Source organism: Pyxicephalus adspersus, chromosome 10 (genome assembly GCF_032062135.1).
Source record: "Pyxicephalus adspersus chromosome 10, UCB_Pads_2.0, whole genome shotgun sequence".
NCBI lineage: Eukaryota > Metazoa > Chordata > Amphibia > Anura > Pyxicephalidae > Pyxicephalus > Pyxicephalus adspersus.
The window spans coordinates 3,379,441-3,394,084 of record NC_092867.1 but is presented as its reverse complement, the minus strand read 5'-3'; the positions used below and the strand labels follow the sequence as shown (position 1 = coordinate 3,394,084).

The 14,644-nt window shown below is 41.8% G+C and overlaps 1 protein-coding gene and 1 long non-coding RNA gene across 3 annotated transcripts in view; one reads left to right on the top strand and one right to left on the bottom strand.

The window, feature by feature from the left end:
• PDCD4 (programmed cell death 4) overlaps positions 1-2,908 on the bottom strand; it is a 27,033-nt gene extending 24,125 nt beyond the window's left edge. The window contains exon 1 of one of the 2 annotated variants that reach the window (XM_072424937.1): positions 2,820-2,908. The gene's annotated coding sequence lies outside the window, so the exon portion shown is untranslated. Of the gene's footprint in view, positions 1-2,735; positions 2,757-2,819 lie in introns of those variants that run through there. The other variant, XM_072424938.1, reaches the window with a different exon arrangement.
• A 246-nt stretch (positions 2,909-3,154) lies between these two features.
• The window catches only part of LOC140339278 (uncharacterized), a 79,344-nt gene continuing 67,854 nt past the window's right edge, over positions 3,155-14,644 (top strand). The window contains exons 1-2 of the long non-coding RNA XR_011922419.1: positions 3,155-3,368; positions 7,653-7,690. This is a non-coding gene — a long non-coding RNA (uncharacterized lncRNA). The remainder of the gene's footprint in view (positions 3,369-7,652; positions 7,691-14,644) is intronic.

Genomic DNA, 14,644 nt, shown 5'->3' with positions numbered 1-14,644 from the left:
CTTTTTATACAACAAGTACCCCATATGACATATAAAGGACCCCACTTCTTACAGCTGAACCCTGTAAATAGTGCCTAAAGTGATCTGTATTCTAAACTGAACCCTGGAGCACTGTGTGTATTGACTGGTCTTGTCTCCGCCCCCTTCTGTTGTTTACAGCAGGCAGCCTATAGTGGGAGGAGCTAGAGAGACCCTCCCACATCTCTGATCTCTGCACAGATTATGTACAACACAGTGGTGATGTCACTGCTGCCATTGCATGTGATATTTGGGTTTGTAAAGGCATTTGATGTGTTATAAATTCTTGGAGACTATGGAATAATCAGCACAGCATATGGATTGCATATAAAGTATGTACACACTTCCAATATATAGAACACGTCATGTACTCAGCACATGATGCAAGGTCCGCACACATGACATTACACAGACAAACTTTTATGTTCCATATTAAGAATAATTTACAGGCATTAGTGTGGAGATCGCACATAAAGAAACCTGGAAGCCATTTGGGGTAAATACAATGATATACCGACACACCGACCTAATATACACAACAGGAAAGACACGCCCCTTCAATCATTGCATGCAACAATGTGTAGAAAAGGAAATCTAAACAGTATAGAAAAAGAACACATTGTATAATATAGACATTCACCCATAATGTATGGAAAAGCTACATCATCAGACATGAAGAAGATGTACGGTAATACACTGCAAATACAATACACACCAACCTATGGAAAAAACACACCATGCATGCAACACTCCATCAATGTATAGACAGAGCACATGACACAACACAAACAACCCCCCCTCTATAACAAACACAGCACCCTATGGAAATACATACGCAAATACCACGTGAATGAAAGAGGACAGATAATAAAAGACAACCTCTCACCCTCATATATTACACAAAGAGCACATACAGAACATAAAGCAGTCTATGGAAAAACACCAAATATAGACACGCCCCCTCAATGTATGGAAAGAACACAACTTACAGATTCCAGCAGACCCCCTCCCCCCCCCCAGTGCATGGTGTGAGCACGGTATAGATAACAACCCTCCCTCCCATTTATATAGAGTACATTACAGACACGCCCACCCAGCATGAACAAAAACACTCCATACATTACAGACACGCCCCCTCAATGTATGGAAAGAACAAAATGTACAGATTCCAGCAGACTGCCTCCCCTAGTGTATGGTGCGGGCATGGTATAAAAAACAACCCCTCCCCCCCACTCCCATTCATGGAGAATACATTATAGACACACCCACTCAAAATGGACAAAAACACTCCATACATTACAGACACGCCCCCTTACTTCCATGTTTGGAAAAGACATAGTGTACAGGTCATAAGACACGCCCACCATGCCTGGACAAAAACACTCCACACAATACAGACACGCCCCCTTACTTCCATGTTCGGAAAAGACAGTGTACAGGTCATAAGACACGCCCACCATGCCTGGACAAAAACACTCCATACATTACAGACACGCCCCCTTCTTCCATGTTTGGAAAGGTCATAATGTACAGGTCATAAGACACGCCCACCAAGCCTGGACAAAAACACTCCATACCATACAGACACGCCCCCTTCTTCCATGTATGGAAAGGACATAGTGTACAGGTCATAAGACACGCCCACCATGCCTGGACAAAAACACTCCATACATTACAGACACGCCCCCTTCTTCCATGTTTGGAAAGTACATAGCGTACAGGTGGTCATAAGTCACGCCCCCTCAGTGTACAGAATTCATATAAGACAGACACGCCCCCTTAATGACCACCAGTCACATGATGCAGAACTGCAAATTTCAGCATGTCTTTGCAGCCAGTTATTGTAAGACTACAAGTCCCAGCATGTCTACGCAGCCAAGTATTACAGAACTACAAATACATTAGTGCTGCGTCATAAGTTGTCGCTGTATAAGTCCTGTTTATTATTATTAATAGCAGTGTACAAATCAAAAGACACGCCCACCCAGCTTGGACAAAAACACTCCATACATTACAGACACGCCCCCTTCCATGTATAGAAAGAACATAGTGTTCAGGTCAAAGGACACGCCCCCTCAGTGTACACAATGCATAAAACAAACCCCCCCCCCGATGACCACCAGTAACATGATGCAGCACTACAAGTCCCAGCACCTCCTAGCAGCCAGTTATTGCAGAACTACAGGTCCCAGCATCCCCCTGCAACCAGTTGGTGCACTACTGCAAGTCCCAGCATCACCCAGTTGAAACAGTTTTAGAATGTTCTAGCACACAATTAAAACAGAACTACAAGCCCCAGCACACCATGCACCTAGTAATGATTTGCAACACCTATTATAAGACTCAGGACTATCTACACAGAACTACAAATCCCAGCATGCACAGCAACAAGTCTTGTGAAACAACAAATCCCTGCATGACAAAACTGGGTGTCAGACTATATTGGGATTGGGGGGGGGGTTACCACAGAAACCCCAGCATGCTCTACTGCTATAGTCCTGCAATACTACAAGGCCCAGCATAACCTGCAAACCCAGCAAGAGGCACTTAAAATCGCAGTTGTCACCCCAAGTGATGCACTACAAGTTCCAGCATGCCCTGTCAGTTAATATGAACTTCAAGTTGTCAATGAGCAGACATGGCATGCTGGGACTTGTAGTACCTCAACCCCTGTTGACAGGGATATGCTAGGATTTGTTTTTAAGACCTCCTAATACCTTGCAAGAGGTTCTGCAGCGGTTCGGACCTTTGTGCCCCCTCATAAATACCCCCAGCACCCCTAGGCTCATCCCCAGCCTCACCTCGCTGCGATCTGCCTGCGTTCTGTTTTTATTTTGATCTCTCTCAGTCCTCCCTCAACACGTCTGCCCAGAAACAGCATCACGTGTCTGAGAATGTAGACGCCAGTCATTGGCCACCAATGAAAGGTGTGAGTCCACGCCTGCCAATAGCAGAGCAGGGGAGTGGTCACGGGCGTATAGATATGGGGGAGTGGCTATATTTGACGTCTGAGGAGGAGCAAAGGAAAAGGGCGGGATTCGTTTGCTTTTGCATATAGACAGAGGGGCAGGCGCGGCCATTTTGAGACAGCTTTCGCCTCACATAAGCCCCTCCCCTTTTGTGTGCTCACCTGACATTGGGCGCCATGTTCACCTCAGGTGAGCTCAGATGTCTGACGTGAAGGAACATCCCCCGGCTTGGAACATTGTAACGGGAAATAACTAAAATGCGCGCCGCAATGAGTTTTATTTTACCTTCAGGCTTAATTTAATTTTATTTTTTAAAATATTTTATTTATATTTTATGAGATGAATGTAAAGGCCTAGCTGCAGTGGAAGCCTATTTTTGAGGTAATAATAATATGACAGTCCCAGTTTTTAAACTCTCATTTCTACCAGCAAATGTGGACTACAACTGGAGTTCCCACCATAGTTGTGTGAATTGTTTTTAGAAAATGCATTTTTATGCTCTTATGGGTGTTCCCATGGCAACCCATTCATTCCAATGGGCCGCACAGGAATGAAGGAAGATGAGCTGTGCGTTTTTAACTTCCTTTTAATGGTGGGTCAGGTCACTGCTTATCCTGGCTTATTGTAAATCTCAGTTACTGAGGTCCCTGCCTGATCACTTTTACTAAATGGTGATGGTTGTGGACTGTCAGCCTGCTTATGTTGACAATAAAGCTTAGTGAAAAAAAAAAAGATCTAAAAATATGAGAGGCGTCTAATGCACATGTGCAGCTAAGTGTAGCATGCTCGGATATTCCAGGTGTTCTGGCATCCACTGGGGCTGCCAGAACTGAATGAAATCTTGTTCATGTGCATGGGAGTTCTGCCAATCAAGCCGACGATGCAGAAGAAGACAACCAGGGGAAGATGGCAGTCCCTGCAATGGAACAAATGTAAATTAAAGCGTACCTAAACTCACATTACATAAAAGGCTTGACAACTCTTTTATGTAAAGTATAAATTCTGTTGTTTGTTTTTTTAAGTGCATTGCCCCCTAAATCTTGATTACCTAGGCAATGAATGGGGAGCGCAAAGCCTCCCAGGATACCTTTGTCAGGCATCCCGGGCATGCGCAGAAGGAGCCTTTTTGTGCAAAGAGAAAAATTTGCAGATCTCATGCATGCGCAGTGAGATTGGCAAATTTTTTTCCCATCCTACGTCACCAGATCTTGCGCCTTGGTCAGGTGACGTAGGATGAAGAACCCAGAAGAGGAGACTAAGATGGTGGCAGTTTTTTGTTTAGCTGCATTTCTGTTCCGTACATAGGAAGGACACAAAAGAGATCTGTAAGACCATTGGGGTGCCAGGAGGATACTGGGTACAAATTGCCCAGACTGCAAGGAAACCCCTGCTTGGGGGTCACATAGGGCAGGCAGGGTAGTCTGTTAAATTACTAGCAGGTTGGCACCCTGGTTCTAGATGTAGGTGATCTGTCGTCGCTGCTAACTGGTCGTACTACATCAGATTCAGTCTCCAGGGACCTCTCCCCGATCCTGCCTCTATGTACGATTCATGCTACGAGGAGCTGCCTATCGTTTTCTTCCCCTCAGTGCCTTGGTCCTCCACTTCTTCACCATAACCATACACAGGGAGACCTACAGTCTGTAATTGGATGGCAAAGACTACCGACCTCTTGGACTTGGCACCTTAGTAACTATATGTAAGACTAAGGCTACATACACACGTTAAATAACTGTCGTTGGAAGGGATCTTTCACCATCATTTTTATTATTATTAATAAACAGTATTTCTAATGGCGCCAACATATTACGCAGCACTGTACATTAAATAGAGGTTGCAAATGACCGTGACACAGGAGGAGGAGAGGACACTACCCCGAGGAGCTTACAATCTAGGAGCTGGGGGAAGTATCACACAATAGGAGGGGGATATGGAATGGTGGGGGAGTAGTGAGGGTTTGGGAGACCGAAGATGATGGGTAGGTGGGGTTGAAGCATTGGCTTTTGAGAGCTCCTTTAAATGGTCAGAAAGTAGGAGCAAGCCGAATAGGACTAGGAAGACTTCCAGAGAGTCGGGACAGCTCTAGAAAAGTCTTGGAGCCGTGCATGTGATGAGATTATGAGTGAGGAAGTCATTAGTAGGTCATTGGAGCAGCGGAGATGAGGTCAGGAAGGTAAGTGGGCAAGAACTGTGGAGGGATTTGAAGGCAAAGCACAGGGAGCTTGGCCTTTATACACAGGTGAAATGGAAGCCAATGAAAGGAACTGCAAAGAGATGCGTCAGAGGAGGAGTTTTCGAACAACAAAGATTGAATGAGCACCGTACATACATAGGAGGGGGAGAACGAAGGAGTGGCACTCCGCTGCACTCACTCCCCCTCCATTACGGTCGTTCGTGAATATTTTTCACCTTGCCTTTAAAAGCCTGCCCTCCAACTAATTCAGGCTTGGCAATTACAATTTTGTTATAAGCCCTTCTGGTACATTTTTACATATTCCCCGTTTGTGGATCTGCCAGGATGAATCCACGAACGATGAGTGCTGTACACAAGCCAGATTCTCATCCGATATCAGCCTTCAGGCGGACAAGAATCATCTGATGTGTGTACTTAGCTAAATTTGCCGATTCCAAGAGGCAGCTAAATAATAAAAGCAGCATCTTCATTGCAGCTGGAACCAGAAGCCTCCGTGGCTATTTAACCCCCAGGTCCTTCTGCCCGTACTGTTGTCATGCCTGCCCATGTTTCTGACTTTGTTGGGTACGACACAGGGCAATCTTTGTCCACTTGCATGTGCTTGGACAATCTGCTTGCTGCCCTATGCAGTGATCCAGGGAGAAAGTGCTTGTTGCAGATTTATAGTGTAGTGAGGACAGTAATCGCCTTTGCCTTTGCTAGTTGAAGCAGCCTAATGTTCACCCTCCATAGAGAGAAGGTCATCCCCTTCTTCCCCATCTGGATGGAGAGGGTTAAACCAACTTTGACTTTAATTGACTTTCATTGGGACCTTTTGCAAGACCCTCCACAACATCCTCATGATTTTCCTTAGATCTGGGGTTCATGTACTGTTCTTTACCTTGAGATCTGAGCATGTTATGCCAGAATCAGGGAACTACCTTCTTCTAAACCTTCAGAAAGGTCTGATATCGAAGATGAAAAACGTGCCTTGACGATCCATCCGCCTCGGGTGACGCGGATTCTGCCCCTTCAAATAGTCACGTGAGCCTTCAGGAGAAAGAGCTATTGAAGTATTTCAGAGGAAATTTGAAGATTGAAGGTTCAATGCTAACTTTCACCAAGTTTTTCCCGTAATATTTCTTTTTGGAATAAGAAATGGCAATGCAAGACCAAGGTCTTTACTGTGCCATGGCACCATGTAGAATTATGCTGCCCTCTATCCTCGGTGAATATTCTAGTATTCTAGGCAGGGTCCTCTCCTCCTCCCGTGTCACTGTCTGCATGTGTCTGTTATTTGCAACCTCTATTTAATGTACAGCACTGCATAGTATGTTGAGGCTATATATAACCTGTATAATAATAAATATTAATAGGCTTACAAGTATATCAAGGGGTAGCATGCTATGCCTTGTATGTGACCTCCAATGACCTAGTTGTACTTTCATTTGATGCTTTCAGTTTTGTAAATATACTCCTTACAGAAATTCTCATGTTGTCTTCTACTGCTATAATGGTGACCTTTATCTGCTCCTAGCATGGTCAAGTCTTACAGATCTCCACTGTGGCCTTCAGTGAAGGGATGAGAACGTAGAACTTTATTATACTTCCTATTAAATCTTTTTCTCTGTGTTCATTGGAGGACACGGCATCTCCCTCTGCTACGTATGCTGCATCCTATTCCTGCAGTTGACGTGTAACCCAAAGGTGAGGATCTTACAGATCTTCGTTGTGTCTTTTAGTTAACACAGAGAATAGCGATTTTTTTTTTTTTTTTTTTTTTTTTTTTTTTTTTTTTTTAGGAAGTGCCAAAATGTTCTTCAGTAGGATAGAACCCTTTTTTGCTTTGTTTACCCCCCTGGGGGGTTTGTGAGGGGGTCGCTACCAGGAGATGCTGAACCAGGCAAGGTGACGTGTGGGGAACTCACCCCAGCAAGCTGCAGGCAGCTATTGAGAAGACAACACTATGGAGGTTTTAATCCATTTCCAAATGTCCATGTCCAAAACTAAAAAAAATGGGCATTTTATTTATTTTTTTTACTTTGTCAGCTGCTAACCATCAGATCGGGTCAGGTGCTTCACATATACAAATTGTGACCACATCCAGTCACAGTGATACTCAGCAAATGTCATTTGAAGCTCATATTTGGGCAACATGGTGGCTCAGTGGTTAGCACTCCAGCCTTTGCAGTGCTGGGTCCCAGGTTTCAATCTCTGCTTGTAGTTTGCAGGTTCACCCCATGTTTGTGTGGGTTTCCCCCAGGTACTCTGGATTTCTCCTACATTCCAAAAAATGCTTAGGTTTATTGGTTTCCTCCCAAAATTGTCTTTAGACTGTGATAATGACATTTGACTATGGTAGGGATATTAGATTGTGAGCTCCTTTGAGTGGCAGCTAGTGACATGACTATGGACTTTGTACAGTGCTACGTAATATGTTGGCGCTATATATATGCTGAATAGTAATAATAATATTTACGTTTCTTTTATAGCATAAAGAGAAGAGAATAACACTGATCATTTCAATCAGGTATGTGATGTTTTTATTATGTTTATTTTGTATAATGGAATACCAAATTTTATTTTTAGTTTGCAAAATTCACATGTAAGTAATAAGATATTGGGTGAGTGGCAGTCTGGAGGAGGGGGGGGGTTACACAGCATGCAGGACCATATGAGATGCTGAAACTCCATGACTAAAAGATCTAATATTCAATGAATTGAAAGGTCGGGCCAGGGACAGCCAGACTGGGGAGGGGCTTAATGATATTAGACATCTTTCAGCCAGGAAAGGAGGTTGGGGTCTGACTTGCTGCAGTTTATAATCCACATAGTGAGATGCATGCAGCAATTTAATACAGGGGAGGAGCCGGTACAATTGTGCAAGACTGAAGGAAAGTTGGCGCTCATCTTTAAGAAAGGCAGACATATCTTTTTGCACATCATTCTCCACTGACTTCTCTGATTACCAAAGTGTTATAACCCCCCCCCAAAAAAAACAATCATTGCGTGTTTTTTGTGCCATTGTAAAGGGTGTGAAAACCCTGAGAGGTAGTTTTGAAGATGCTGCAAACACTTGAAATGACAACAATTCTTTCCAAAAGCCAATCTGATCCCCAATCATCACCATTTCAGTGTTTGGTTTAAAAGATAACCCATTTGTCTATCTTTCACGATCCTGAAAGACTTCACGAGTGCTGTACATAGAGCGCCGATCTGCTCTATGGGGAAGGGGAGAATGACAGTGCGGCACCCCGCTGTGCTCTCTTCCTTTCACTTCTATTACGATCGCTCCTTGATCTATGTCCATGGATCCGCCAGAATGGAAACATGAATGACATTAGATAAGCGCTGTACACGCGTCAGATTCTCGTCCGATATCGCCCCTGAGGCGACTATCCCACAAGAATCATCCGACGCGTGTACATAGCCCTAACAATGATTCTGGTACAAAACATTTCTTTTTTTGTTTGTTTTATTCCTAAATTGTTTAGGGATCATTGCAATAAATATAAAGGGGAAATAAAAGATGAATGCTAAGGGTTCAAAAGATAGAAATAAACAGAGAAAAAAAGCTAAGGGGAAAAAGGAGTTAAGGGAAAATTATTGGAAATTAGTAGTTTTTTTGTTTTTACTTGTCAGGGTGCTGTAACTAACATGACAAGTAGATGTAAGCTCATATGAATTAATACAAAAGTAGTAATGTTACTTTGTATCCCCGTGCCTGTGTATAAACCTGGGTCTGATGGTCCATTTTTTTAAAGCAGCAACTTTGCCATTACAACCTGCACTACTTGCGCTTTAATTATTTTGGGGTGTGTGCAGGACGTTCAATGTCCACAGCTGGTTAATCTGATATGAGATTTGTCCTTAGCCAAGGTCCATGTTTTTTTGGAGAGATGCCTGAATGGAATTTCCCTATATCAGATGGGACACGTAATTAGGAACTCTTATAAATGATCCAGCACTCCACCTCTTTCCTACTTTCCCACAATGAGAACGATGGGTAATATTTCAAGATATCTCATCTGTGTTTTTTAATATTTTATTGTGAGCTACAGCATTACTTCTTCATACATACAATACTAATACAAATTTATAGTCCGGGTGTGTTAAGGGATAGATAGATAGATAGATAGATTTGTGATATAGCTGCATAGGCCATAGTCTGGGGCCAGCAGCTTTTGTAAGGCCAGCAGGTTGCTTCCTAGTTGTTACTGGTAACAGGTAATGTATTTTTCAATATATCCCGAAGCTTTAACCTTTTCCTTTTGCCTTTTCTTTTTCTGTATATATATTTATACCAGCACAAGCATTGCTCTGTTTATATTCAAGTATTTTAGATGTACTTGTCTCAGAGGTACTTTTACCAGGTTCCTTTATTACATAATAAATATACCAAAGGCACATTTGTTGGTGTTTTCTTTTTATAGCTTGTGCCCCTGTTGCTGAAAATCTTGCTTTGTTATTTCGAGAAACGTTTAGTATAACTGGGTATTTCTTCAGCTGCTATCCAGTCTGCCACCTTGTTGTTGCTCCTGTCCTCTGACCCTGGTGTTGTAGCTAATGAGTGACAACTTGGCGACTGTATGGAGCAACATGGCGGCATCACCGCCCTATCGGAGAAACACAAAATTTATAAAATGCAGGCCAAGCTGCAGAGGGATGTCCACTTCTGTGTTTTGTGCCAGATTGTTTCTTTAGGATCTCCATAATGACCTATAAATAATTAAATTTAAAGAATGCCAGGGTATTGGTGAAACGTTGACACCAATTTTACCTACACCCCACCAATACTTGTCTTAACAGTTCCCTGCCATTGCTTCCTCTGTCCCAGCTGGCAACAAAATACCCGGAGAACCTGACAATATCATCCCCTCCATCATGGTACAGAGCTTAGGCCCAACTCCAAGCAATGTCTCATAAAAGGATGCATGTCATATCACTGGGGAATTTTGTTGATTATTTTAACAAAGTTACTTTTTACTAACTGAGCAACTAAGTGTCATCATATGCCTTCCCCCAGCTTCAGAGTGTGCAATATATTAACAGACAATGTTAGTTAGCAGTAACTGAAGCTGGGAGAAGTTATATGATGACACTTGGTTGCTCGGAGAGTAAAGGGAAAAAAAATAGAGCCCAATGTTTATTATAGCAGAACTAACAAATGTCAAACTTCAAATAGCTTCTGACCCCATACACAACTAAAGAATCAAAATTAAAGATAAACTTCTGCAGATACAGCAAATTAAGACTGAATTTCCAAACTCCTATGTGAGTTTAGCTGTTTAATTTAAGACAAACAATTGCACACAATCTACTTGCTCGTTTGCTGTGCATGGACGCAGGATTTCAATATTAAGCATTCCATTGTCATTTATTTATTTGTTTGCACATTTGACATATATGTGTGTGTCAGTGTACAGTTTAGTTGATAGAGATTGTTTCTTTTCACTAAACCGTATTTTCCCCAAAATACTGTTTTAAGAATTGATCATGTAGTAAATGTAGGAAGAAGGAAAATTTCATGAAAAATAAAGCAGAGGGGGGGGGTTTGCTTCTTTTAATATTGTTACATATTTCGGGATGCCCTGGTTACCTTCACCTTCCATAAACTCAGCTGTCACCGACCCCCCTGAGATCTTTTCTTTGCAACCCCCCCTTGTTAAGTGGGGATTTTAATGTATGGAAAATCTCGGGCTTAACGAAAAGAGCAACTTTTTAGAGCCCGTACGAAGGTCGGGCTTAACGGCAAGGAGGTTAATAAACAGGATGTACATAGGGCCAATATATTGTGCAGCGCTGTACAATAAATAGGGGTTGCAAATGACAAACAGATACAGACAGTGACACAGGAGGAGGAGAGGACCCTGCCCCGAAGAGTTTACAATCTAGGAGCTGGGGGAGGTATCCCTAAATCTGAGGGATAGAGGACAGAAGGGTGTGGAGACAGAAACAGTTTAACTAAATTTAGGGCAAGTATAAAAAATTACATGTATTCTGCAGTCTGATAATCCCAATAACAAACCGGTTTTGTATTCTGAGTTTCCCTGTAATCTGATGATCATTATAGACTGACCACACTGCTTATTCTGCAGAAATACTAACCTCGCATCATAAGCAGCACGGTGGCTCAGTGGTTAGCACTCTGGCCTTTGCAGTGCTAGGTCCCAGGTTCAAATCTCGTCCAAGACTCTATCTTCATGGAGTTTGCAGGTTTGCCCAGTGTTTGTGTAGGTTTCCTCTGGGTACTCCAGTTTCCTTCTACATTCCAAAAAAAAGGCAGGTAGGTTAATTGGCTTTCCCCCAAAATTGACCTTAGACTGTATTAAAGACATATGACTATGGTAGGGGCATTAGATTGTGAGCTCCTCTGAGGGACAGCTAGTCACATGACTATCGATTTTGTACAGCACTGCGTAATATGTTGGCACTATTTAAATTCTTTTTTATTAAAAAAAAAATAATAATGAGGTAGGTGCTATGGACGCATTCACCACCTATGACAGCTTAATTACTGTATCCACAGCTCACAGTACATTAGTGTGGTGATCAATGATGAAGAATTCCTCCTACATTGCTGGCCATTGGGAAAAAGCCAAAAAGATCATTGGGGTCACTCAAACTGACCTGAGAATCATATATTGCTCATTGCTCAAGGAACCCCCAGCAACCTCTTCCATGGAATTCTGGTGTTATTAGTTCTTCTAGACCTAAAATCCTTACAGTACAGGGTATGTTTAACTCACTCCTGGTGTTGCACTTTAAGATGTCGACAAAACAGCCTTTTCTTTTGTAAAAAAAAGTTTACAATACAGTGTTACTTGTATATGATTTTTGCCTGCAGTAGTGCCGTTCCATACAATTAAGGGCTATTGAAATACAAAAATATGAATTCATATACTGCATACTATAATAGAGGTAATAAGCCCTTACGGTTACCAGAATACAATATTTCCATATATTTGACTTCACAGCCCATCTGCTGAGTGGCACTGCAGACCAGACCTATGATATCTCTCCATTGATTAAATATGTGAATGTGTCAGCAGGTTAACAAAATAGAGAACATTACTGGGTAACTTGTCTTGTAATGTCTTAGAAAAATAACTCTCAACTCTTTCCTCTGCCTCATTTTACCTGCAATGACATTTACAGAGACCAGTAAGCTGCAATGCAAAGTTTCATAAAGGTCACATTTTTCACTTTCCTTACAGATTTAGGAAATCTCTGCGTGCATGGCGTAAATGTCAGATAGTTTCTTTGGATTTTGTGAAATGTAATGCTGTTTTGTTATAGCTGTCTATTTTGTTTGCTTTTCCTATATTTATTGGTACTATAAAAGAAATGGCAACTAACCTTTTATATATTGAGAATGCAAAAATGTAAAGAAATTTCCTTTACATTACCCAGACATGGTTTAGTAGACTGGGATCATTTAGCTTAAATTAGAGGTAACACTATGCAGGGAGGGAGTGATGGTCTGCATGTAACATTCTTTATGGAGCTAAAATCAGAACAATAAAACGTTGTGACTCCCAGGATAGCAAAGCACTGATAATAAATTGTATTGTGCAGGTACAGAGAGCCTAAGCAGCAGTGAGTTCTAAAGAAAAATAATTCCCATTTATAGCTCTAATTTACATTCACGAAGGGAAATCTGCAGTGGCCCCAAATGAATGCCCTTGCTGAACCCCTTGTCATCGCTATAGCCTGTGAGTTTGGCAGGAGGAACCAATCAAGTACAGCATGGGACCAGAAGCCTGACAGTCCCTAAATCAGCTTCACCTGGGGAAAGGTGATCAGCAGCTCGGGCCGAAGGAAAGATATGTACACACTTCTTTTACAGGAATTTCTTTTTAAGTAAATATACTCCCAGAATGGGCATCCGGATACAAAAATCCCAAGGAAACCAACAAATTTTTCATTTTAAGGAAGCAAAACTTTTTTGTTAGCATTATTTGACAGAAAAAGGGTGTTAAGTGATACAATCCCACGGCAGTAAATTTCACAAATTGCTAATTAAGTGGGCAGAGTGCTAATTTTAGAACTACCCATAGTTAAGTCTTTTGGGAAAGTGTAAAAATATTCAGCAGTTGGGTTGTATCAAAAATAATTGTGAAGAGCAATAACACTAAAGTAGCTGGGTAGCGGGTGGTGTGCGGCCAACAATCATTACAGCAGATTGGAAAAAAAGCACTTAAATAATTAGCATATAATTTGTTTGTTTTTTATGCTGACAATGCAAGCTGGAAATGGAATCATAAGGACTGCAGTGAAGGTTCTGAATCCCATGGGTAATGTGGTGTCCACAGAACTTTCAAACTCTGCCTTAATTGTGTTGGCTCTTATAGAACTCTTCAAAGAGAAACATTCACCAGTGTTTTATTATAATAAAACTTTAATAATTGCAGTATTTGGGATGTGGCTAATGGTGGAGCCTCAAGGAAGTATTGCTTGGGAGCTCTCTACAACGGGTCATGTTTCAGTAAAATGCAAGCAGCTATTTGTGAGCTTTATCCTCAAGTCGAAGTGCAAAGAGTTCTAAAATGATGAGAATTTGAGAGTTCTACTAACAGGAAGAAAAGGGAATCCGCTGTGATCTTTCCCAGGCCTTGCTTCTCCATGCTAAATCTACAGCAGATTAGACAGCTAGATAACTAGCAAACACAGATTTCCCATTATTGTCATAAGAAAACGATATGAGGGCTGACATTCCCAAGGAGAAACATGGAATAGATCTAAAAAGGTCAATGACCACCCTGCATATTTCCCTATAAGCACCATTACCTACATTGGGATTTGGTGGGACACCCCCTGGCTTCCCTATCTGCAGACAGAACTAGGGACAAACACTCAGGAACTTTACTTGGGCCAGCTGGTATGTTGGACTGATTTGCTGTTGAGTGACTAGAAGACTGGAAACCCATGCGATCGCTTCAGTGGTCGTTTTGTGATTTTTAGTATCCGTGCTACATACTGTATCTCAACATATTTCATGTTTGTGTAAATAATGAGCACAACAAAATGAGTACTTCTGCAAGCTAACCGTAGCGGTGACCTTTGCGACCGGGGGAAAACATGATTTTACAGTAAAAGGGCCACTGAGATGTTTATGTGAACTAAAGCTACCTACCCTCTGAGGTACCAGGACTAGAGGCACTCATGGCATTCAGACCTCCATGCTGTACTGATATGATTTGTTTGAACCAACAATTGTTAAGCTTTTTTAGGCATTGGAATATATATGCAAATATTCGAGATGTGAATGGCTGTTGTGTGTTGTTGAAACCTGACTTTGACTTGAATATACATTTGAGGCCTTTGAGGATATTGGAGAATGAATAACACAGTGGCTTATTAGATAGGTCAGCGCTTGTTTTAAAGCTCTTTTACTGCTTGCTAAGAAATAATTGAATGCCCATAGGCTAAACACGTGCACTTTGAGTAAAAAAAAACAATCATTTGCTGGGTTGAACACTCA